The sequence below is a fragment of the Schistocerca cancellata genome, chromosome 6 (assembly GCF_023864275.1).
Source record: "Schistocerca cancellata isolate TAMUIC-IGC-003103 chromosome 6, iqSchCanc2.1, whole genome shotgun sequence".
In the NCBI taxonomy this organism is placed as follows: domain Eukaryota; kingdom Metazoa; phylum Arthropoda; class Insecta; order Orthoptera; family Acrididae; genus Schistocerca; species Schistocerca cancellata.
The window spans coordinates 468,419,378-468,444,821 of record NC_064631.1 but is presented as its reverse complement, the minus strand read 5'-3'; positions in this window follow the sequence as shown (position 1 = coordinate 468,444,821).

The window sequence follows — 25,444 nt, the reverse complement described above, 5'->3', positions numbered from 1 at the left end:
CGCTGTTTGTGCGTTTCAGGGTAAATTCTGTCCCAGTGGTGACAGTTGCGAGTCCTAGACTTGTATAATCTGATGCTATATATGCAAGGTGGTCCATTGATCGTGATCGGGTCAAATATCTCACGAAATAAGCGTCAAACGCAAAAACTACAAAGTTCGAGACTTGTCTAGCTTGAAGGGGAAACCAGATAGCGCTGTGCTTGGCCCGCTAGATGGCGCTGTCATAGATCTAACGGATATCAACTGCATTTTTTAAAATAGGAACCCCATTTTTATTACATATTCGTGTAGTACGTAAAGAAATATGAATGTTTTAGTTGGACCACTTTTTTCGCTTTGTGATACATGGCGCTGTAATAGTCACAAACATATGGCTCACAATTTTAGACGAACAGTTGGTAACAGGTAGGTTCTTTAAATTAAAATACAGAACGTAGGTAAGTTTGAACATTTTATTTCGGTTTTTCCAATGTGGTACAAGTACCTTTGTGAACTTACCATTTCTGAGAACGCATGCTGTTACAGCGTGATTACCTGTAAATACCACATTAATGCAATAAATGCTCAAAATGTTGTCCGTCAACCTCAATGCATTTGGCAATACGTGTAACGACATTCCTCTCAACAGGGAGTAGTTCGCCTTCCGTAATTTTCGCACATGTGTTGATACTGCGCTGACGCATGTTGTCAGGCGTTGTCGGTGGAGCACGACAGCAAATATCCTTCAACTTTCCCCACAGAAAGAAATCCGGGGACGTAATATCCGGTGCACGTGCGGGACATGGTATGGTGCTTCGACGATCAATCCACCTGTCATGAAATATGCTATTCAGAACCGCTTCAATCGCACGCGAGCTATGTGCCGGACATCCATCATGTTGGAAGTACATTGCCATTCTGTCATGCAGTGAAACATCTTGTAGTAACATCGGTAGAACATTACGTAGGAAATCAGCATACATTGCATCATTGCCTATTATCTTTCCTCCCATAATGCCGCACCATATATTAACCCCCCAAGGTCGCTGATGTTCCACTTGTCGCAGCCATCGTGGATTTTCCGTTGCCCAATAGTGCATATTATGCCGGTTTAAGTTACCGCTGTTGGTGAATGACGCTTCGTCGTTAAATAGAACACGTACAAAAAATCTGTCACCGTCACGTAATGTCTCTTGTGCCCAGAGGCAGAACTGTACACGACGTTCAAAGTCGTCGCCATGCAATTCCTGGTGCATAGAAATATAGTAGAGGTGCAATCGATGTTGATGTGGTATTCTCAACATCGGCTTTTTTGAGACTCCCAATTCTCGCGCAATTTGTGTGCTGCTGATGTGCGGATTAGCCGCGACAGCAGCTAAAACACCTACTTGGGCATCATAATTTGTTGCAGGTCGTGGTTGACGTTTCACATGTGGCTAACACATCCTGTTTCCTTAAATAACGTAACTATCCGGCGAACGGTCCGGACACTTGGATGATGTCGTCCAATATTCCGAGCAGCATAAATAGACACGCCCGTTGGGAATTTTGATCACAATAGGCATATATCAAAAACCTTTTCCGCAGTTGGTAAACGGTCCATTTTAACACGGGTAATGTATCACGAACCAAATACCGTCCTAACTGGCGGAATGTTACGTGATACCATGTACTTATACGTTTGTGACTATTACAGCGCCATCTATCACAAAGCGAAAAATGTGGTCCAACTAAAACTTTCATATTTCTTTACGTAGTACACGAATATGTAATAAAAAATAGGGGTTTCTATTTTAAAAGAAACGCAGTTGATATCCGTTTGACCTATGGCAGCGCCATCCAGCGGGCCAACCATAGCGCCATCTCGTTTCTCCCTTCAAGCTAGACGAGTTTCGTTCTTTCTAGCATTTTAGTTTGATGCTTATTTCGAGAGATATTTGGCCCGGTCACTATCAATGGATCACCCTGTATATACAGAAACAGGACGTCAGGTGTAGTACAGGAGTCTGACAATCGTGAAGGACAGTGGGTCACTCTCATATGTCACTCTCACATCTAATAGTGTAAGGTACCTTACGGAAGCTTTAGCATATTAATCCACAACGAAACTTGATATAAACCGGATTGTCTGCTGAGAAAAGAAAATAACACCACTCTTTGATAATCCAAATCATACTTTATCGACAAATTGTCTCTAGTTCTGCGGGCAGGCCCTACGTCTTGTCCACAGGGCTTTTACTTTAAGGGTCAGCAGTCTTGAGAACGGTTTAATGCGGCCCTCGCAACTTGCTCCTCTGTTCAAATCTCTTCATCTCAGAGTAGCACTTACACCTGATGTCCTCCGTTACTTGCTGTATGTATTCCAGTCTCCGTCTTCCACTACTGTTTCCGCCATCTGCGGCTCTCTTCATTACCATGTATGTGATTTCCTGAAGTCTAAACTCACGTCCTATCTCCTGTCGTTCTTTTTAATCAGTATTTTCTGATATCTTTTTCATCACAGATTCTATGGTGAATCTCCTCATTTTCTATGAGCTGCCTTAAATTTCAGCACTCTTCTGCAACAAAACATCTCAAACGTTTCAGTACTCCTCATTTTCGTATTTCCCGTAGTTCACTATTAACTCCCATACACCTCTCCGCTCATATTCTGATAAATTTTTCTGCCGAGTTGAGGACTAAGATTGGTACTGGTAGAGTTCTTTTGCGAGGAATGTCCTCGTAGCCCGTGCTAGCCTGTCTGTTACACGTCACATACTTCGTCCGTCATGCGTTATTTTGCTACCAACGCACCAAAATTCATTCACTTCGTCCACCATGTGATCACCAGTTTTGATGTTAAGTTTGCTACTCGTAACAACTCTTGTCTCACTTTGCTTTAGTTCACTCCATATTCTGTGATCATTAAGTTGTTGATTAAATTTAACAGATCCTGCAATACTTCCCCACTCTCGTCGAAGATAACAGTGTCGTCAGAGAACCTTAACCTTGATAACCGTCCCACTCGCAAATCTTTCTTTTATTTCACTCATTGCCTCTTCGATGTATAGTTTCAACACTAAACTGTACAGTGGGGAAGGAAGACTACATCCCTGTCTTACACTCTAGTCCAGACACGTATTTGTCGGTTCTAAATTCTTATCGTTCCCTCTTGGTTCTTACTCATGTATTTTGCGGTTATGATTAAATTGATGTTCCGAGTACTGCAGTGAGGGTTGTACAACTCACAGACGCTGAAACATCATAAGTATGTTTATTAATCGGTGCGCTTGCGAGTATGCTGGAAAAAATAGTTCCACTTTACGCCAGTAGGTGAAAATATGGCGCTGTAAACAGTCAGGATACGAAACGTTTCCTGATGTCAGTATACTGTTTGTCACTTTGCGAAGCATGTTGATTTCTTTTGTCAAGTGACTGTTGGTGTAAACGATTAAGAATGTTGAAGTTTTCCATACGAGACGGAATGGCATTTGAGAAAAAAAAGCCCGTGCACTGCCGATAAAGTTATTTTATCAGAATGGCAGCAATAGCAGCAGTGCATTGCGGGAATATCTCCAACAGAAATAGCTACGAAGAGGCCCCTAGTCCATAAGTAGGTAAAGAATTTGATCAAGAAATATGAAGAAACAGGTGATGTAGACGTTGCAGGAGGGAGAGCTAGGCGGTCCATTCCCGTGGGCCGCCCGGTGTGACCGAGCGGTTCTAGTCGCTAGAGTCTGGAACCACGCTACCGCTACGGTCGCAGGTTCGAATCATGCCTCGGGCATGGATGTGTGTCATGTCCTTACGTTAGTTAAGTTTAAGTAGTTCTAAGTTTTAGGGGACTAATGACCTCGCCGCGCGGGATTAGCCGAGCGGTCTCAGGCGCTGCAGTCATGGACTGTGCGGCTGGTCCCGGCGGAGGTTCGAGTCCTTCCTCGGGCATGGGTGTGTGTGTTTGTCCTTAGGACAATTTAGGTTAATTAGTGTGTAAGCTTACGGACTGATGACCTCAGCAATTATGTCCCATAGTGCTCTGAGCCATTTGAGCCATTCCCGTGGCAGTTGTTAACGAAGCTGCTGCAGGCAGGCCTATAGTCGGCAGTGCAACACACGCCCCAAACCGTGCAGTCAGTCCTCGAGCTGTATCACACGAATTCTGTCTAACCTGGTCAACAGTTCGAAAGATTTTCCAACGCTTTCTACAGTTGTAGTCCTACAAGATTCAGAATGTGCACCGAATGAAGCCCCAAGATGGACTACAAGGCCGTGCCTTTGCCCTCCGTTTCTTGGCACGCTTGGAAATGGATGACATGTGTCCGGAAAATATTCTTTGGAAGTGCGAGACACATTTTACTTTGCTCGGCGGCATGGAAGCACCGAACTGTCGCATATGCGGTTCTACTCCGCCACATATTGAGCAGGAACGTCCATCACTGCACTCAGCTTATGTGAGTCTGTGGTGTGGTTTCACAAGCTCGTGTATTCTCACCCCATTTTTTCTACTAGGAGAAGATACCTCGCTCGCATGTTAGGTATAGACATCTGCACGTTATAAAGACCTCCTTGGGCAACATGTAGTTGCAGCTTTCGAAGGAAGCAGTTGTGTCCACGTCACTATTTTCATGCAAAATAGGTCGGCATCACATGTTACTTGTCAGGTGAAAGGTGTGCTTCGAGATACATTCGATAACGCCTGTATCATCCCTAGGCAATTTCAAGATATGTGTACTTCCAGGCCCCCGGCCTAAATCCATGACACTTCAGTCTTTAGTCCTTGTGTCTGTCAGGGATATATCCAGACGACAACATATCACTCTGATTACACCGAATATGCTGGGAGCAAGTGTCGACCATACCGTGTTACGGATGGCGTATGGTGCTGAGACGAGAGATCATATTAAACACATGTTGTTACTTGTGACTATATCCCAACAAAAACGCCAGAACCACCGTTATCACGTGACTGATCGTTCCTTCCATTTTCATGTATCCACACCACATTCTGACCGCTAACAACGTGGTACAAAGTGGAAGTATTATGTGGTGTCACAGCCAGACACCACACTTGCTAGGTGGTAGCCTTCAAATCGGCCGCGGTCCATTAGTATACGTCGGACCCGCGTGTCGCCACTATCAGTGATTGCAGACCGAGCGGCGCCACACGGCAGGTCTAGAGAGACTTCCTAGCACTCGCCCCAGTGTACAGCCGACTTTGCTAGCGATGGTTCACTGACAAAATACGCTCTCGTTTGCCTCTCGTTAGCATAGCCTTCAGCTACGTCATTTGCTACGACCTAGCAAGGCGCCATTCATTACCAGTTACTATTGATGCTGTAAAACATGTACCGTCAAGAGCGATGTTCACCATTTATGGATTAAAGTTAAGTATTCCACAGCTACGTCATTTTTTGCTAGTCTAATTTCCTTGACCTGTTCCAGACCTCACGCCAGCCTGCGTGAGCTAAAACGCGTGCCTTTCGGCTTCCTCTCATACCGGTTTGGCTCTCTTGACAATCCACAACATATTATTTCTTTCAGCATAGTGAGCGAGCGAACCTTTCATGTACATACTTTCGATATTTTAGCCTCCTCTGCGATGTATACCGGCTACACCGCTTTTTTTAAATTTTACAATTGTTTCACCCTTTTACATTGTCGAACTCTTTTTCTAGGTCGTATGGGAGTGTCTTGAGGAAAAGATATTGCGGAGAAAGTAGGAAGTACTGGTAGAACTGACGCTATGAGGTCGGATCGCGTATCCTTCCTAGACAGCTCTGTAGTGTCCGTAACACCTCGGTTTGGACGACTGTCGAGCACACAGTTTCGATTTCTCATGAAGCTGTACAACACTGCACACTCCGCTGCACTGAGAATGGTTCTTCCCGTGTGACACGTCTTATCAGCACGAGTGAACTGTACCTCGAGATGACGTCACCAGTTCCCAGAAGCCGCAGCCTGAGTAGCATCACGCCGCCGCCTCGAGTACACAGCGGCTCCTTAGGAGGCCGCGTGGAGAAGCGAGCGATCACGAGCGGGCGTGCGCGCCCAGGAATCCGGCGGCAAAAACAGCGCAGGCCGGATTAGACGCGGGCCCTCACGACGTCGCCTCCACCTGCTGCGTGGCCCGGACGCTCCTCCAGGATACAGCCGCCGGCCGGCACGACTGACTACGCAGAGGTGCTCCTCGGCCAAAAGACAGACACTCTGCAGTTGTACGTCCAAAATAAGTCACAAGGAAACAAACAAACTTTTTTTAAGGTGCACTCTATGTAAGAACGGCATCGTGCAGTGTGACCATAACACGCACTGAGGTGACAAGTCATGGGATAACGGTGGTGATAGTATTGCGTACACGAGGTATAAAAGGACAATGCATTGGCGAAGATATTACTTGTACTTCGATGGTTCATGTGGAAGAGTTTCCGACTTGATTATGGCCGCACGATTGGAATTAACAGACTTGAAACGCGAAATGTTAGTTGTAGATCTCATGGGTCATTTCATTTCGGAAATGATTAGGGAATTCAGCGTTCCGAGATCCATAGTGTCAAGGATGTTCCGAGAATACCAAATTTCAGGCATTATTTCTCACCACGGACAACGCAGCTGCCAATGGCCTTCACTTAACTACCAAGAGCAGTGGTGCTTGTGTAGAGTTTTCAGTGCTAACAGACAAGTAACACTACATTAAAAAAATCGCAGAAATCAATGCGCGGCGTACGACGAACGTATGCGTTACGACAGTGCGGTGAAATCTGGCGTTAATGTGTTATGGTAGCAGACGACCGACACAAGTGCCTTTGCCAGCAGCATGACATCGCCTACAGCGCGTGTCCTGGGATCGTGACCATATCGATTGCATCCTAAACGAACGGAAAAACGTGACCTGGTCTGATGAGTACCGATTTCAGTTCATAAGAGCTGATGGAAGCGTTCGAATGTGGCGCAGACCCCACGAAGTTCTCAACAAGGCACTCTACAAGTTGGTGATGGCTCCACATGGTGTTGGTTGTGTTTACAAGGAATGGACTGGGTGCTCTGCTCCAACGGAACCGATCTCTGACTGGAAATGGTAATGTTAGGCTACTTGGAGATGATTTCCAGCCATAGATGGACTTCATGTTTCCATGACAATGTGCCAACATCTTCATTTCAGAGTAGAACTTGCATCGCCTCAGTTAATTGCTGAATGTATTCCAATTCGTCTCTTCCTCCAGTTTTTCTTCCTTTACTTCTCCTTCTAGTACCATGGCAGTTATTCGTTATGTCTTAACAGATGGCCTACCATCCTACCCCGTCTTCATTCAATGTTTTCGATATATTCATTTCCTCGCCGATTTTGCGGACAACCCTTCGTTGCTTACCTTATCAGTCCACCCAATTTTCAACTTTCTTCTGTAGCACCATATTTGAAGTGCTTCGATTCTCTTCTCTTCCGGTTTCCCCACAGCCGATGTTGCACGACTATATGATGCTGTGCTCCAAATCTACATTCTCAGAAATTTCTTCCCAAAATTAAGATCTATGTTTGATACTAGTAGACTCCTCTTGTCCAGGAAGGCACTTTTTTCCGATGCTAATCTGCTTTAGATGTCGACCTTCCTCCATCTGTCATTGTTTATTATGCTGCCTAGATAGCAGAATTCATTTACTTCGTCTACTTCGTAATCATCAATGCTGTTGTTAAGATTCTTGCTGTCCTCATTTCAGTTACTTCTCCTTACTTACGTCTTCATTCGATTAACTCTCAATCCATGTTCTGTACTCATTGGATGATCATTGCATTTTCAGATCTTGTAATTCTTCTTCTCTGTTACTCAACATGTCTTCAGCGAATCTTATCATTGATGCCCCTTAACCGGAAATTTTAATTCCACTCTTGTATCTTCCTTTTACTTCCATCATTGCTTCTTCGATGTGTAGGCTGTACAGAAAAGGGGCAAGACTGCATCGCTGTCTTACATCCTTTTAAATCCGAGCACTTCGTCTTTGGGCTTCCACTCTTATTGTTCCCTCTTGGGTCGTACATATTTTATACTATCCATCTTTCCCTACAGCCTACCCTAAGTTACTCAGAATTTCTAACACGTTGCACCAGTGTTCCATTTTCGAACGCTTTTCTCAAGTCGACAAATTCTATGAACGGGTCTTGATTTTTATTTAGCCTTGCATCCATTATCAACCGACAAGACCGAACTGTTACTTTGGTGCCTTTACCTCCCCTCAAGCCAAACTGATCGTCATCTAACACGTCTTCAATTTTCTTTTCCATCCTTCTGCACATTATTCTTGTCAGCAACTTGGTTCATGGGCTGTTAAACTGATTCTGCGATAAGCCTCGAACTTTCCAGAATGGAATTTTCACTCTGCAGCGGAGTGTGCGGTGATATGAAACTTCATGACAAATTAAAACTGTTTGCCGGACCGAGACTCGAACTCGGGACCTTTGCCTGTCGCGGCTAAGTGCTCTACCGATTGAGTTTAATTCTCGCACTTGTCAGCTCTAACTGCGCTACGCCAGGCTACAGGAAGTCTGACACAATATCAGGAGGTATCTCATGACTTCTGTCACCTCAGTATACAGGATCAGAATCACACGGGTGGTGATGATCCTAAACAGAGGAATTTGTGTTTTCCATTTATTTATTTATTCAATGACATGTTTTACAGAGCACGCTGTTAAATTCCCAAGAACAGTTTGTAATCTACATCTCATTGGACATCTATTTTTATAATTAAATCAAAGGTACCTTTGCATGCGGTTGCCTTCTAACTGTGTTTGTTACTCAGAGACTGAAACAGTGAGCTATCGTTATGTACCGAACATAAAAAAAAAGATTTTAAAAATACCTGTACAAAATTTTGGTCACAGATGAACTGCTTTCCCTGTAGGGGCCAGTAACGTTAGTAACGGGAGAAGTTGAAAATACCATTTCAGTTGTAAATTACTTTATTTTCACACGACCAGTTTCGGACTGTTATAAGCCCATCTTCAGGTGTCGTAGCCGTGCTGTGGTCCCCGAGAGCTGTTCTGTGATCATAGGCAGCACACCGCGACTGGTACACGCGGTGCTCGGGGACCACAGCACAGCTACGACACCTGAAGACGGGCTTATAACAGTCCGAAACCGTTCGTGTGAAAATAAAGTAATTTACAACTGAAGCGGTATTTTTCAACCTCAACTATAATGCTCAGTTGTGGATGTTCTTCCAAAAGGATTATTTGTCAGTAACGGGTTTCGAACTGATTGTGTTAGAGACATTACTGGCCTCCTATAGATTGTTTTTTTACGAGAGAGATGGAAGTATCTGATGTATTAATTTACATGAAGTTGTAAATGAGTGAAATGAGACTTGACGTCGTCATTTTGAACAGCTGCTGCTATCTTAAGAAGTACATGTCAGAAAAAATGCTGTAGAGGGTGTAAATAACCAATGTATACAAAATTTTAGAGTGTTCAGAGTAGATAAAATGAAATGCTTTTTATGTGGCAAACTGGTACAGGTGCACCGTTTCCCCACTATGGGTCCATGACGTTTTGACGCTTGTGACGTTCAAAGATGGCGTTGAAACTGCCATGAGATGAATGTTATTTTAGAGATGTTGTTGAAAATACCATCCACTTACATTATTGGACAAGTGGCATTTACGCGCTGATATTAGTCCAACGCGCTGAAAACAACCAGGCCAGTTTGGCTGAAGCCACAACAATTACGTATATGCCACTAGTTCAATAATGAAAATAGATGACATTTTCGGAAACATTCCTAAAACAATATTCATCGGATGCCAGTTTCAACACCATCTCTGGATATCACTAGCGTCAAAACTTCATGGACCCATAGCGGGGAAACGGTGCACCTGTGCCATTTTTGCCACATTAAAAGCATTTCATCTTCTGAACACTCTAAAATTTTGTACACAGTTTTTTTGCACCCACTACAGTATTTTTACTGACATACACTTCTTATGTTCGCTGCAGCTGTTCAAAATGAGGACCTACAGTCTCATTTGATGCATTTACAATTGCGTATGAACTAATGCCGCACTCTCTCATGGATTGCTGCTGTTAATGGTTGAGAACTATTTAGGGTGATACTAAACAAGTTCCGACTGGCGTTTTCTACACTGTTGGCAGTTGCAACCACAGTACCATGCAGATGACTCGGAACAGATCTCCAATTGACATGAAGTGTACTAGATGCTTTGATATGCAAGTGATTACTAGACTGCCGGAAAAAAATTAGTACAGCTGGAAAGCGGACGTTGATTTTCATGCAGTGGCGCCATATGACATATGGCTGGTACATATAATGGTTTCAACGTCATCTGCCAACAGATTGCGTTGTAGCGTAGCTACCAGAACGCCATCTGTGTCTACTTTTTAATAGCGAGCGAATGCTCACAGCCAGAAAGCCTTGTGTAGTGCAAACGTGTGAAGCAAGCAGGCAACCATGCCTCGGAGATGGACCCGTGCTACCTGCAGCCAAATGAGCGAATTTGAAAGAGACCAAATTGTGGCCTTCCGAATGGCGGGCGGGCCGGAGTGGCCGAGCCATTCTAGGCGCTTCAGTCTGGAACCGCGCGACCGCTACGGTCGCAGGTTCGAATCCTGCCTCGGGCATTGATGTATGTTATGTCCTTAGGTTAGTTAGGTTTAAGTAGTTCTAAGTCTAGGGGACTGATGACCTCAGATGTTAAGTCCCATAGTGCTCAGAGCCATTTGAACCATTTTCTTGAACCGAATGGCGGGATGGACACTTCGGAGAATTGTCATACACGTTGGACGTGCTGCATCAGTTGTGCAACGATGTTGGTATCAGTGGTGACGTTAACATTATCAGGCTTATGGACAAGTTTCTGGACGTTCACTGAGCACAGACGCACGCCAGAATCGCAGTAAGGCCAGCAGTGGCAGATCATACAGCTACCACAGCACAGACAAGAGGACTGGCAAGCTCAAAGGTAGCAACATGAACTGCTGCGAACAGGTTATTAGCAACGTGATTTCGGGCACACACCTCTAGCCCGTCGTCAACTCACGACCAGTCATCGACATGCACATCTCGACTGGTGCAGTCAGAGGCTCACTTAGAAGATGAAATGGCGCTCCGTAGTCTTCAACCATGAACACGGATTCTGCCTGCACTTAAGTGGCGGTCGTTTGTGCGTACGACATAGACCTGATGAGCGCTGCCGCGTAGAGTGCATTCCTGCAAGACACACTGGCCTCATCCCAGGCCTACACTTGTCCTCTTTGGTGTTTCTTGAAGACACGCAAACCAGCGATCGGTACATGCAGATTTGTTCTCTCGTGCTTCTTGCAACATGAAGACAGTGTATTGTTCCAACAGGATAATGCTCGCTTCCACACTGCCTGTTAAACGAAACGTTCTCTGCAAGAAGTACAGCAAATTCCCTGGACAGCACGATCTCCATACTTGTCCCCAATTGAGCACCTGTGGATGAGAAGTTACTTGGGCGGCTCGTCAACCAACAACTCTTACAGAACTATGTGAAAAGTTTAGCAGGCGTGGGATATCGTATCCCATTACGGTGTTCGCCATCTGTGCGACTGACTGGATGCCAGAGTCAGCGCCTGCATTGCTGCCCGTGGACCGTACGCCGCGTAATAATATGGGTGTTTCAGCATGAGTCGATACCTGGTACCGCAGAACTGTTTGTGCTATTGATCTGTAAATGTAATTATTTTATATACCCATATGCACTGCTGCAATAGTAAGTCGGCTTTACTCTCCAACTCAACCAACCAACCAACCAATAAATCTTTAGTGAACTGGAAAGCTCTGAAAGTAAGTGCAAATTTTTTTCCCGGCAGTGTATTTCAGTGTAATGGCTCGAGGTATGTGGTTATAACGCCATTTAAATTCTCTATACGATCAAAGACTATACAACGATTTTCTTCTTCAGAAACTGGATGTGAATATTCTCTATTTGTGTTAAGGTTGTGTTGTGTCTCAAGAAAGACATTCGAACAATGGAACCGTGGTACACTGAGACTTCCGATCATCATTCTGCGATACTGTTTTTCACATTGGTCGGGATCTCACGACCTTCATGTGAACGTGTAACCCATTGATTCAGGAAAGCCGGCCGCTGTGGCCGAGCGCTTCTAGGTGCTTCAGTCCGGAACCGCTATGCTGCTACGGGCGCAGCTTCGAATCCTGCCTCGCGCATGGACGTGTGTGATCTCCCTAGGTTACTTAGGTTTAAGTAGTTCTAAGTCTAGGAAACTAATGAGCTCAGATACTAAGTCTCACAGTGCTTAGAGCCATTTGAACCATTTTGATTCAGGACAGCTGAACGCAACACAGTCACGGATCTCTTCACCCTCATATGACTAGCTCCCGGGAGGAGAGTCGCATTATTCACCTGGTTCCACAGAAGCGTGCCGCCAAGTCACGTGGATTGGTTATCGACATTGGCTTGTTTGCAGCAAGACAGGTATCCACCCAGACAGTGTTCCGATGTGTGAAGCAGCACTGTGACCATTGGTGTGGCTTACTCTGACGTGGCAGCAAAGAGAGACACACTGAGGGTGGTGCGCTCAACACGAACGTTGGACACACAATGAACATATCAGAGAAGAACTGTAGGTGCAACATTACATTCAGCATCGTCATACGAGGAAGACACCTGTTGTGATGGGGTAGAGTCCCATTGGGTACAAGACACGATTTCATGTGGTTCGCTCAGTCAGTAATCTGGACAGTAGACGCTATATTTCTGATGTGTTAGGTCTCCATGGTGTCATATTTCAACAGGTTAGCGAAACACCACATGTTGTCTGACTTTGTGGATCGTACTCTCTAGAATTTTTAATTGTATTTTAACTTTCTTGCAGCGGCTTCCTATGGAGCTTTTTAGCGCCTTGTGCTTGCTGAAAGTACTAGTGACGAGAGAGGCTGCCCGTTTTGGATCTTCTCTTTCCCATTTATTAATACAGTCTGGTTAGTCCCAGTCTGTTGGTCATTTCTCAATAATCGGTCAAATTAGGGTTTCCTACTTTGCACCTTTCGTGGATAAACTACTGTTTCTAATCTTATTGCAGAGAAAGAGTCTGGTATCTGCTTATCCTTACTATGTCTCTGTTGCTAATGGTTACTAGGTGAGTGAATTGGAAAATAATATTAGTTTGATGTGCAATATCGTCTAAATTCATTTCATGCACGTCGAGGGAGTGGGAAACAAATGTTTCACGCTTAGATACAGTGATGGAAGAAAGAAGAAGGAGCTGTGTGATATAAACGAAAGTTGGTGGGTGTATTTGTACTTGTGATGAGGTGTATTCAAATTTGGCGCCGGTCGCGTAGCAGTAGCGCTGTTAGTGCCACTATAAGGATGAATATCGGGTTTGATTTACATACACACTGTAACAGTCCTGAGCGTTAGTTAACTCTGAGACTGGATGTGGTGACTTGATGTTTGTCAATAATGCCTTTATGGTGACAAAGACACCATTATAAACATCTGAGTTTGAACGAGGTCGTTTAATACACTCCTGGAAATTGAAATAAGAACACCGTGAATTCATTGTCCCAGGAAGGGGAAACTTTATTGACACATTCCTGGGGTCAGATACATCACATGATCACACTGACAGAACCACAGGCACATAGACACAGGCAACAGAGCATGCACAATGTCGGCACTAGTACAGTGTATATCCACCTTTCGCAGCAATGCAGGCTGCTATTCTCCCATGGAGACGATCGTAGAGATGCTGGATGTAGTCCTGTGGAACGGCTTGCCATGCCATTTCCACCTGGCGCCTCAGTTGGACCAGCGTTCGTGCTGGACGTGCAGACCGCGTGAGACGACGCTTCATCCAGTCCCAAACATGCTCAATGGGGGACAGATCCGGAGATCTTGCTGGCCAGGGTAGTTGACTTACACCTTCTAGAGCACGTTGGGTGGCACGGGATACATGCGGACGTGCATTGTCCTGTTGGAACAGCAAGTTCCCTTGCCGGTCTAGGAATGGTAGAACGATGGGTTCGATGACGGTTTGGATGTACCGTGCACTATTCAGTGTCCCCTCGACGATCACCAGTGGTGTACGGCCAGTGTAGGAGATCGCTCCCCACACCATGATGCCGGGTGTTGGCCCTGTGTGCCTCGGTCGTATGCAGTCCTGATTGTGGCGCTCACCTGCACGGCGCCAAACACGCATACGACCATCATTGGCACCAAGGCAGAAGCGACTCTCATCGCTGAAGACGACACGTCTCCATTCGTCCCTTCATTCACGCCTGTCGCGACACCACTGGAGGCGGGCTGCACGATGTTGGGGCGTGAGCGGAAGACGGCCTAACAGTGTGCGGGACCGTAGCCCAGCTTCATGGAGACGGTTGCGAATGGTCCTCGCCGATACCCCAGGAGCAACAGTGTCCCTAATTTGCTGGGAAGTGGCGGTGCGGTTCCCTACGGCACTGCGTAGGATCCTACGGTCTTGGCGTGCATACGTGCGTCGCTGCGGTCCGGTCCCAGGTCGACGGGCACGTGCTCCTTCCGCCGACCACTGGCGACAACATCGATGTACTGTGGAGACCTCACGCCCCACGTGTTGAGCAATTCGGCGGTACGTCCACCCGGCCTCCCGCATGCCCACTATACGCCCTCGCTCAAAGTCCGTCAACTGCACATACGGTTCACGTCCACGCTGTCGCGGCATGCTACCAGTGTTAAAGACTGCGATGGAGCTCCGTATGCCACGGCAAACTGGCTGACACTGACGGCGGCGGTGCACAAATGCTGCGCAGCTAGCGCCATTCGACGGCCAACACCGCGGTTCCTGGTGTGTCCGCTGTGCCGTGCGTGTGATCATTGCTTGTACAGCCCTCTCGCAGTGTCCGGAGCAAGTATGGTGGGTCTGACACACCGGTGTCAATGTGTTCTTTTTTCCATTTCCAGGAGTGTAGGTGTGCGGGAAGCTGGATGCTCCGTGATGCCGGAGAAACACCTGGCCAGAATGTAGTCAGTGTTGATGGGAGCTGGCAACGGTCGTCACGAGAATGTATGGTCGCAAGAGGATCGGACTCCAGACGGCCGCCGGCCTGTATGGCCGAGCGGTTCTAGGCGCTTCAGTCTGGAACCGCACGACCGCTACGATCGCAGGTTCGAATGCTGCCTCGGGGATGGATGTGTGTGCTGGTCTTAGGTTAGTTAGGTTTAAGTAGTTCTAAGTTCTAGGGTACTGATGACCTCAGATGTTAAGTCCCATAGTGCTCAGAACCAATTCCTCCATTTCAGACGGCCACGTGGCACTATGTAGGGGGGAGACCATCATCTTCGGTGTATGGCTCTGGTTCGTCGTATCTCATCTGCAGCAGCAATGTGAGCAGCAGTTGGCACACAACGAATGGTTGCAAATCGGTTACTTTAAGGACAGCTCCTAGCCAGACACCCTGTAGCGTTTATTCCACTGACCCCAAACCTCCGCCATTTGACACTTCAGTGCTGTCCAGCGTGAGCTCATTTGAGGACAGAGTGGAGGTGTGGAGCGTTTTCTGATGCAAGCTGGGTCTGCCTCGGTGCCATTGCAGGCTGTGTGTTGGTTAGGAGGAGGCCAGTTGAGGGCTGACAACCAAACAGTCTGTTAGACATACTGGATCTACACCTTTGAGTTACCGTCTGGCGTGCGGTTTTCACATGACAGCAGGAGCTCTCGTGGTGAGTCGTCCTGTCATGAATTGCATTACAGGGGGTGTTTTCCAGCAGGATAACGCTCGCCCATTTACCACTGTTGTAACTTCACATACTGTGCAGTGTTACGTTTGCCTCCTAGATCACCAGATCTGTCTCCAGTCGAGCACACAAGGTATATCATCGGACGACAACTCCAGTATTATCGACGAAGGGCAATAACCGCCCCCGTGTTTTCCGACCAAATGTAACAGGCGTGGAATTCCATTCCACAAACTGACGACCAGCACCTGTTTGCATTGAACATTCTGGTGGTTACACCGGTTGTTATTCTGCCAGCATTTTATATTTCCAAATGGATTATCTCGCGCTTACATTTACCTGTGATCTCGCAATGTTAATCGCTTAATTATGTTACCTAGGCAAAAGTATTAGCGAAATTTCTTTCCCCTACATTAATTACTTTTTAGTGTTGCGATTTTTTTTTCCGTGGGTGTAGTAACGACTTGTCCTCGACACCAGGACGCTTTATTCCGTGATCAGGATACCTGTGACTTACTCAGCAGGAGAGCCGGCAGATGTACCTGTCAGTGGATAGAGCTACTCCGGTCGTCCCGGAGCTGGCGGTAGGAGGCGGCAGATAGCGGCGGACAGCCGGCAGAAATATGGCCGCGCGGCGCAGCTCCGAGACACGGCGCCCGCGAGGCGCCGCCGGCCGGCCTACGCGGGGCATCCGCCTGGCCGGCAATTTATAACACGCATGCGCAGACTGCGAAGCGGCCGCGATCCGCGCGCACGTGCCCGCAGACGCCGCTGTGTGTGTGAGTGTGCGCGGTCGCGTGCGTGCGCCTCTCGCCATGTACGTCTATCTGCCTATCTACTCCACTCCGCGGCGCCGTAACTCTTCGCTGACGTCCGTTATTGCCTCCGTTTATCAGGCCGCCTCATTCATATGTCGGCGGGGAAAATCCGATTCCGCCCACAAGTGAATGAAATGGCGCCGGCGATTCCGCTCCCGCGGAGGGACGGCTGACGCCGCGTTTCCGGCTTCTGCCGCGAGAAGAACGCGGTCGGAAGGCGCCGGTAGCATGCCCGCTCCGCCTCTTAATGTATTCCACAGGGCTCCCAATTAATTGCTGATTCAACGGGGCCGGTTATTGCGCTAAACGGCCTCGCCGGCCCGCGAGCGGGCGAGTTTGCGTCTCTGCGGATGGAAATTGACGGCTATTGCGGAGCTTGATTAATTGATTGATAGCCTGATCCATCCATCACGGAGCCGGCGATGAGAGGCGGCGAGCCGTAGCGAGAGGGCGAGAGCGGGCGGACGGAGAGAGAGAGAGAGAGAGAGAGAGAGAGACGCGAACGCGGCTACCGTGCGCCGGCGTGGGCCGGGCGCCTATCTGATGCCATTGTGGTGTCGCCCAGGGTAGCCGGCAGCCGCCAATCCAGATGGGACCACCACCCATCCGTCCGTCATAATAGGCCGCCGCCATCTCCCGCGCTGTTCATTCCTTTGTTCAGGTGCCGAGCCGTAATGAGAATTATTTAAATGTGACCTGGAAAGCTCTCTTAACAACGCTCTGATTACAGTCAAATATAGCTGTTACGTCGTCTCGCTAAATGGTCTCGCCCTTTCTAAAACACCCTCTTTCGGATCGAAGGACACCATTTCGCCATCCCACACGTTTTCTCAGTCTCGAGGCAATTTCTTTGGACCTGCTGAAGACATTGGCTTCTAAGGTACAGCAATGGCGTTCCGTTACAGATCTAGACATCCCGAATAAAGTTGTCTGTGGCTTTCCCACACCACTTCCCGCTGGTTCACTGATTGTTCGTCGAACTGAGAGTGATGATGATGTTTGGCATGTGGGGCGCGCTGCTGAGCAATCAAGAAATTTTATACAATTACCTAGTACGTCTCGGAATCGATTGGCATGGGAGAGTTTTAGAGTATGTGGGCATCTGAGTGTAGCTGCATGATGCGTTACTTACCGCCGCTGTGCAGCGGAGTGATGGTTCAAATGGCTCTGAACACTATGGGACTCAACTTCTGAGGTCATAAGTCCCCTAGAACTTAGAACTACTTAAACCTAACTAACCTAAGGACATCACACACATCCATGCCCCAGGCAGGATTCGAACCTGCGACTGTAGCGGTCGCGCGGTTCCAGACTGTAGCGCCTAGAACCGCTCGGTCACTCTGGCCGGCTGCCCAGATAAAGTCACAATTTATACACAGTCCAATTCCTGTCACAATCCAATCCAAGCACTGTCACGAATAATGGCGATGATGACGAAATGATGAGAAAAACACAAACACCCAGTCCCCGGGCAGCGAAAATCCCCAACCAGGCCGGGAATCGAACCCGGGATCCCGTGATCCAGGGGCAGCAATGATAGTCAGTATACCAAGAGCTGTGGACAGAATAGAGCGTGGGCATTTTTCTACTCTTCCCTCATCCTGATAGGTAAACTGATAGTGACATTATTTTAAGGGGCGATGGTTTATTTCCTTGAAACATTTTTAAATCACTCTATTTTAAACCATAGTTGTACGTCATGTCATACAGATTCGATAAAACAAAAGGTCATCCACAGGCATAAAAAACGACAAAAATTACAGAACGCAGGCATTGTCATGAATTTTCGTCTGTACATCAACTTCTTGCATTAACTGTATCAGTATTACAGAACACAGAAAAGTATCTGATTGCAAGCTTAGACCCATACCTACTGTTATTCGACCGTTATTGTTTGCTTCTTTGTGAAAATTTATGAACACGTTTTCCAGAGACTACTGTCCGGCCAAATATCTTGTTAACTTATTTAAATTGTTGAAAGCTGCAACACATTTCGCAGTATAAACTCATCAGCAGGGAAACATAGCAATTCGAAAACATTTACCTTTGAACAAACTACTCCTACCTGTACCGATTTACACTATGCTGGCGTAAAATCGTGGGATAGCAATATGCACATATGCAGATGGCGATGTAACGCGTGCAAAAAGGTATAAAAGGGCAGTGCAGTGGTGGAGCTAGCAGTTGCATTCGGTGGTTCACTGAAATGCTTTGCGACATGATAATGGCCGCACTTCGGGAATGAACAGAATTTGAACGTGGAATTGTGACAGCAACTAGACGCATGGTACATTTCAATTTGGAAATCGTTACAAAATTCAGTATTATGAGGTTCACAGAGTCAAGACAACTACCGAATTCTGAGGCGATATGTGTCTGTTCTATGCAGCATCATACTTTAACGACCACGGAAGTATTACTTTACACTACGGGATGTGGACTTCCAAGGGCATTCCATATCTTTAAAATTGAAAGTGGAAACGATAGGAATGACACGATAAGTTCCGATACATACACTCCTGGAAATTGAAATAAGAACACCGTGAATTCATTGTCCCAGGAAGGGGAAACTTTATTGACACATTCCTGGGGTCAGATACATCACATGATCACACTGACAGAACCACAGGCACATAGACACAGGCAACAGAGCATGCACAATGTCGGCACTAGTACAGTGTATATCCACCTTTCGCAGCAATGCAGGCTGCTATTCTCCCATGGAGACGATCGTAGAGATGCTGGATGTAGTCCTGTGGAACGGCTTGCCATGCCATTTCCACCTGGCGCCTCAGTTGGACCAGCGTTCGTGCTGGACGTGCAGACCGCGTGAGACGACGCTTCATCCAGTCCCAAACATGCTCAATGGGGGACAGATCCGGAGATCTTGCTGGCCAGGGTAGTTGACTTACACCTTCTAGAGCACGTTGGGTGGCACGGGATACATGCGGATGTGCATTGTCCTGCTGGAACAGCAAGTTCCCTTGCCGGTCTAGGAATGGTAGAACGATGGGTTCGATGACGGTTTGGATGTACCGTGCACTATTCAGTGTCCCCTCGACGATCACCAGTGGTGTACGGCCAGTGTAGGAGATCGCTCCCCACACCATGATGCCGGGTGTTGGCCCTGTGTGCCTCGGTCGTATGCAGTCCTGATTGTGGCGCTCACCTGCACGGCGCCAAACACGCATACGACCATCATTGGCACCAAGGCAGAAGCGACTCTCATCGCTGAAGACGACACGTCTCCATTCGTCCCTCCATTCACGCCTGTCGCGACACCACTGGAGGCGGGCTGCACGATGTTGGGGCGTGAGCGGAAGACGGCCTAACGGTGTGCGGGACCGTAGCCCAGCTTCATGGAGACGGTTGCGAATGGTCCTCGCCGATACCCCAGGAGCAACAGTGTCCCTAATTTGCTGGGAAGTGGCGGTGCGGTCCCCTACGGCACTGCGTAGGATCCTACGGTCTTGGCGTGCATCCGTGCGTCGCTGCGGTCCGGTCCCAGGTCGACGGGCACGTGCACCTTCCGCCGACCACTGGCGACAACATCGATGTACTGTGGAGACCTCACGCCCCACGTGTTGAGCAATTCGGCGGTACGTCCACCCGGCCTCCCGCATGCCCACTATACGCCCTCGCTCAAAGTCCGTCAACTGCACATACGGTTCACGTCCACGCTGTCGCGGCATGCTAACAGTGTTAAAGACTGCGATGGAGCTCCGTATGCCACGGCGAACTGGCTGACACTGACGGCGGCGGTGCACAAATGCTGCGCAGCTAGCGCCATTCGACGGCCAACACCGCGGTTCCTGGTGTGTCTGCTGTGCCGTGCGTGTGATCATTGCTTGTACAGCCCTCTCGCAGTGTCCGGAGGAAGTATGGTGGGTCTGACACACCGGTGGGCATGTGTTCTTTTTTCCATTTCCAGGAGTGTAGAACTCAGAACAGTCTGTGTCCTTGCAGCCATCCATTATTAGGTAAACAATTAGTTTCCTGAAGAAATACCGATCCGTTTCGTTGCTGCTGCCTGCAAGGTGCACAACATCGTTGCAAAGAGTTCATTTTAGATTAATTATAGGAAGAAATCAGCTGGCACCATGTATGTCAGCAATCACGTTAGTTTCAATAGTGTAATGTAGTTATGAAAATAGCAGCTGGGAATGACAAAAATGTGACAAGTGACTGACTCTAACAACCTGAATTCTCAGAAGGATGTATTATGATGCTCACTATGGATCAATATTAGTTTGACATATCACAGAAATAATTCATACTCGCGGCAGAGAAAGAGGATAAGTGTACTACTTAAACAAAATTTTAGAAAAATAGCTCAGCATTAAACCTCAGACTTGTGACATGTAGGGCTATTCAACTGCCACTGCCGATGTCGTTTTATGTAACTCACAATGTTACATCTGGCCTTCAAACACCGCGTGCGAAATTTTAATATGCTCTCGCTCACTGCACGCAAACTATTATTCATACAGAAACAGTGTACTGTATCATTTTAACCACATTATTTTTATGTAGTTAAACTTTGGACAGGGATACGTTTTCGCTGGAGGCCGCGGTTTTCGAGTTATTCAAGAAAAACGTGCAAAAGTTACCTTCAAACGCACCCCCGCCCCCACACTCATCCCTCACCAGTGAAGATTTCCAGTATGATGTTTGGACATTGTACAAAAATTTCCGAGTACGCGAACTATTTCCGATATTCTATCTTTTTTATCTGTACTGATTGGACTATAGTCGAACATTTCTTTCAGATAGTTCATTTAAATGTGCCGTTGCGGCTAATCAAAGAAATACGCCTGTTGTACACCTTACGCTAAACTAATTATGTTGAGAGTTCGGTCCAGATTTAATCCTTACAAGCTCAGTAGTTTCGTGGTCAGAAGGTCTGACGAATAATTGTCTATTTTAAGCTGTTAAATTCACAGTATTACCAGGTAATATTTATACAAACTTCAATTTGACAATTTTTTAGTGCTCAACTAAGCCTATGTCATAATAAGAGCTGTGAATGAAGATGGGGAAATATCGTATGTGTGAAATAATTCGTGGAGTAGCAAATTTTTGTACAGGAGTAGTATGGAGCGCCGGGAATAACACACACTACTGGCCATTAAAATTGCTACACCACGAAGATGACGTGCTACAGACGCGAAATTTAACCGACAGGAAGAAGATGCTGTGATATGCAAATGATTAGCTTTTCAGAGCATTCACACAAGGTTGATGCCGGTGGAGACGCCTACAGTGTGCTGACATGAGGAGTCTCCAACTGATTTCTCATACACAAACTGCAGTTGACCGGCGTTGCCTGGTGAAACGTTCTTGTGATGACTCGTGTAAGGAGGAGAAATGCGTACCATCACGTTTCCGACTTTGATAAAGATTGGATTGTAGCCTATCGCAATTGCGGTTTATCGTATCGCGACATTGCTGCTCGCGTTGGTCCAGATCCAAAGACTGTTAGTAAAATATTGAATCGGTGTTTTCAGGAGGGTAATACGGAACGCCATGCTGGATCCCAACGGCCTCGTGTCACTGGCAGTCGAGATGACAGGCAATCATGGCTGTAACGGATGGTGCAGCCACGTCTCGATCCCTGAGTCAACAAATGGGGACGTTTGCAAGACAACAACCATTTGCACGAACAATTCGACGACGTTTGCAGCAGCATGGACTATCAGCTCGGAGACCATGGCTGCAGTTATCCTTGACGCTGCATCACAGACAAGAGAGCCTGCGATGGTGTACTCAACGACGAACCTGAGTGGCAAAACGTCATTTTTTGGATGAATCCAGGTTCTGTTTACAGCATCATGATGGTCGCATCCGTGTTTGGCGACATCGCGGTTATCGCACCTTGGAAGCGTGTATCCGTCATCGCCATACTGGCATATCACCCGGCGTGATGGTATTGGGTGCAATTGGTTACACGTCTCGGTCACCTCTTGTTCGCATTGACGACACTTTGAACAGTGGACGTTACATTTCAGATGTGTTACGACCCGTGGCTCTGCCCTTCATTCAATCCCTGCGAAATCCTACATTTCAAAAGGATAATGCAGGACCGCATGTAGCAGGTCCTGTACGAGCCTTTCTGGATACAGAAAATGTTCGACTGCTGCCCTGGCCAGCACATTCTCCAGATCTCTCACCAATTGAAAACGTCTGGTCAATGATGGCCGAGCAACTGGCTTGTCACAATACTCCAGTCACTACTCTTGATGAACTGTGGTATCGTGTTGAAGCTGCATGGGCAACTGTACCTGTACACGCTATTCAAGCTCTGTTTGACTCAATGCCCAGGAGCTTCAAGGCCGTTATTACGGCCAGAGGTGGGTGTTCTGGGTACTGATTTCTCAGGATCTATGCACCCAAATTGCGTGAAAATGTAATCATATGTCAGTCCTAGTATAAAATAATTGTCCAATGAATACCCGTTTTTCATCTGCATTTCTTCTTGGTGTAGCAATTTTAATGGCCAGTAGTGTAGTAGAAATGATGACCGGTAGGGATGGAGATGCGTTTGAAGGTCATTTTTGTAAGTGTTCCTTGATTAATTCTGAAACAACGTCCTTTAGCGGAAACGTTTCCCAGTACAAAATTTAACTGCGTTAAATCATAATAGTTTGCGTGTATCGAGCGAGAGAATCTGAAATTTTCGCACGTAGTTTTTGAAGGCCAGATTTAATGTTGTGGTTTCCATAAAATGAAATCAGTACGGGCAGCTGAATCAACCTGTATACAGTGCAAATTGAAGAGAATGTTCACAAAAACGATACGTAGAAATTCCTTGCATAGTGTCGTTAACAAGAAGGAAAAAATTAAAAATTTCCGGAAATTGTGTCGATAGCGCTATTGGACAGGGAAAACATCAAAGAGGCCAGGCTGTTGGCGACTGTCAGAACGGTACCTTGGCATGCGCTCGTGGGTACACGTCATTGCATCGTACGAAATGCCGCAGTGATTGAGTTAGAAGGTAACCGCTGTGTAGAAAATCTCGACGTGGTATCTCCCAGCGGCACTTACTGCTTGATTACGCTAGACAAGGCGATGAGTATAGACGAGGGTACTGCTGCGGCCACTTAAATAGCCTCTGTCAATGTAGAGAACGGAAAGTGTTAACGCGGCAACGCAGCATGGGTCGCTCGGGAGACAGGTATTTATGGACACGATTTTAGCTCACGGTTGAAAGTGTTGTCATCTAAGAAGCTGTTGAAACTGAATGTGTTTGAACTAGAGCCCCGCGAGTGCTGCGTATTTGGAACTTCCACTAAAATGGTACTAGTGGGTCCTCCAACTTAACTAAATACAGGTCTCTCTAAAGGAAACTTAACATTGTTCTGTGTACCTATCGGTCAGAAAACACATTATAAACAGGAGTAACAAATTCTACATCATATAATACAGATACTAAAAACTCAACATACATTTACATTAAGTAATGAACCTTCTAGGTTTTGAACAGAAACGTTATTGCGAGCCAGTGACTGTCTCGCAAAGCAGTAGGGTTCTCAAACTTACGCAATGCCTGAGCATAAAGACATCAGGAGGTGTCAGGTCAGCGTATACTGCCTGCCCCCCCCCCTTCCTCCAAATGAACATGACGGTGCGAGGCAGCGATCTGCTATAGATAATGGAGTCACCATTTGTCCGAGAGGCTCTCATTAAGGAGGATAAATTCCCTGCAGGATGCGCGTCGGAAGGAGACAAACTGCAAATGAGTCATGCTCCGAAAGATAATAATTTCCCTTGTGTGTCTACCGGTCCATGTGGCCGTGCTGTTAAAAGCCTCTACCTTGTTAAGATGCAGATAGACGCCGCTGGAGGTGGAACTGGGAAACGCTGGCGGCGATTCTGGAAGCTCTGAAATTTTGGCCAATACATCAGGAGGCCGGGCCAGTTACCTGCTGCCGAGCCACGCTATTGTAGCAGGCAATTAGGGCTAAGGGCTTATTTCGCAACATAATTGCTGACTGCAGTTCGTGGCGCTGATGATCCTTACTCGGAAGTGCGGTTTTGGCAAAGTCGCCGGCAGTGTGACGGATGGGAGCCAAGGAGGGAGATTTATTGCCATCGGAGGCGGCTTTCAATGTGGCTGTGAGGCAACCAGCAATTGGAAGAGCCCCACACTGCTAATCTGCCGACTGAAAGGGTCGTCCTTCGCTCAAGGCGCCGCCTGGCGTTCTGGGCGTCATGATTAATGTCGAGAAATTATCTCTCGCCTTCCTTCGGCAGCTTCTTTGCAAAGAAAAGAATCCTAGAGAATAGGTTCCAACCACTGATAGATCTGATCATTACGCTCAATTGTCATCGCCATATTCTGTACTACCAAATTACACAGCGTTGCCCTGTTACTTGAGACAACCCCACTCCTAGGAATGCTGCGGTTTTCCTGGTCTTACAGTATTTATTTCTGCAAGATAGTATCTTATATGTGTAACAAGTTTCCTTGAAATTGCTCCAGGAAATCCAGAGTTACGGTGTACAATCATCCACAACGAAGTGACACCAGGATAGACCGTAGACAACCTAGTGACTCCGAGAAAGACGTAATCTATAAAGCTTATCGGCTTCATTCGGCAGCTGATCCATTCGCATCTGCATCACTCCCTTCCTAATAGCATTTCTTTCACAGTAAGAGGGAACAGCTATTAGATCAAAGTAATTGGCACAATTAAAGTGTGAAGTGAGCAGAGGGAAAGGTCGTTGTCGAGGATAAATCTAAAGGCTCACCAGCGATCTGCTAGTGGCAATAGGGCTATACAGGTCCAGTTATTAATTAACTGCACTAGAAGGTTAAGACTCACAATCAGTACTGCTGTAGGGAAAGAAGCACAATTCTGGATAACCATAGGCTGCCGGAAATGTCCAAGCCGAATATTATTCACAAAACAACCACGTTCGCAAACAAACGAACTCTTCGCAAAACGGAACATCA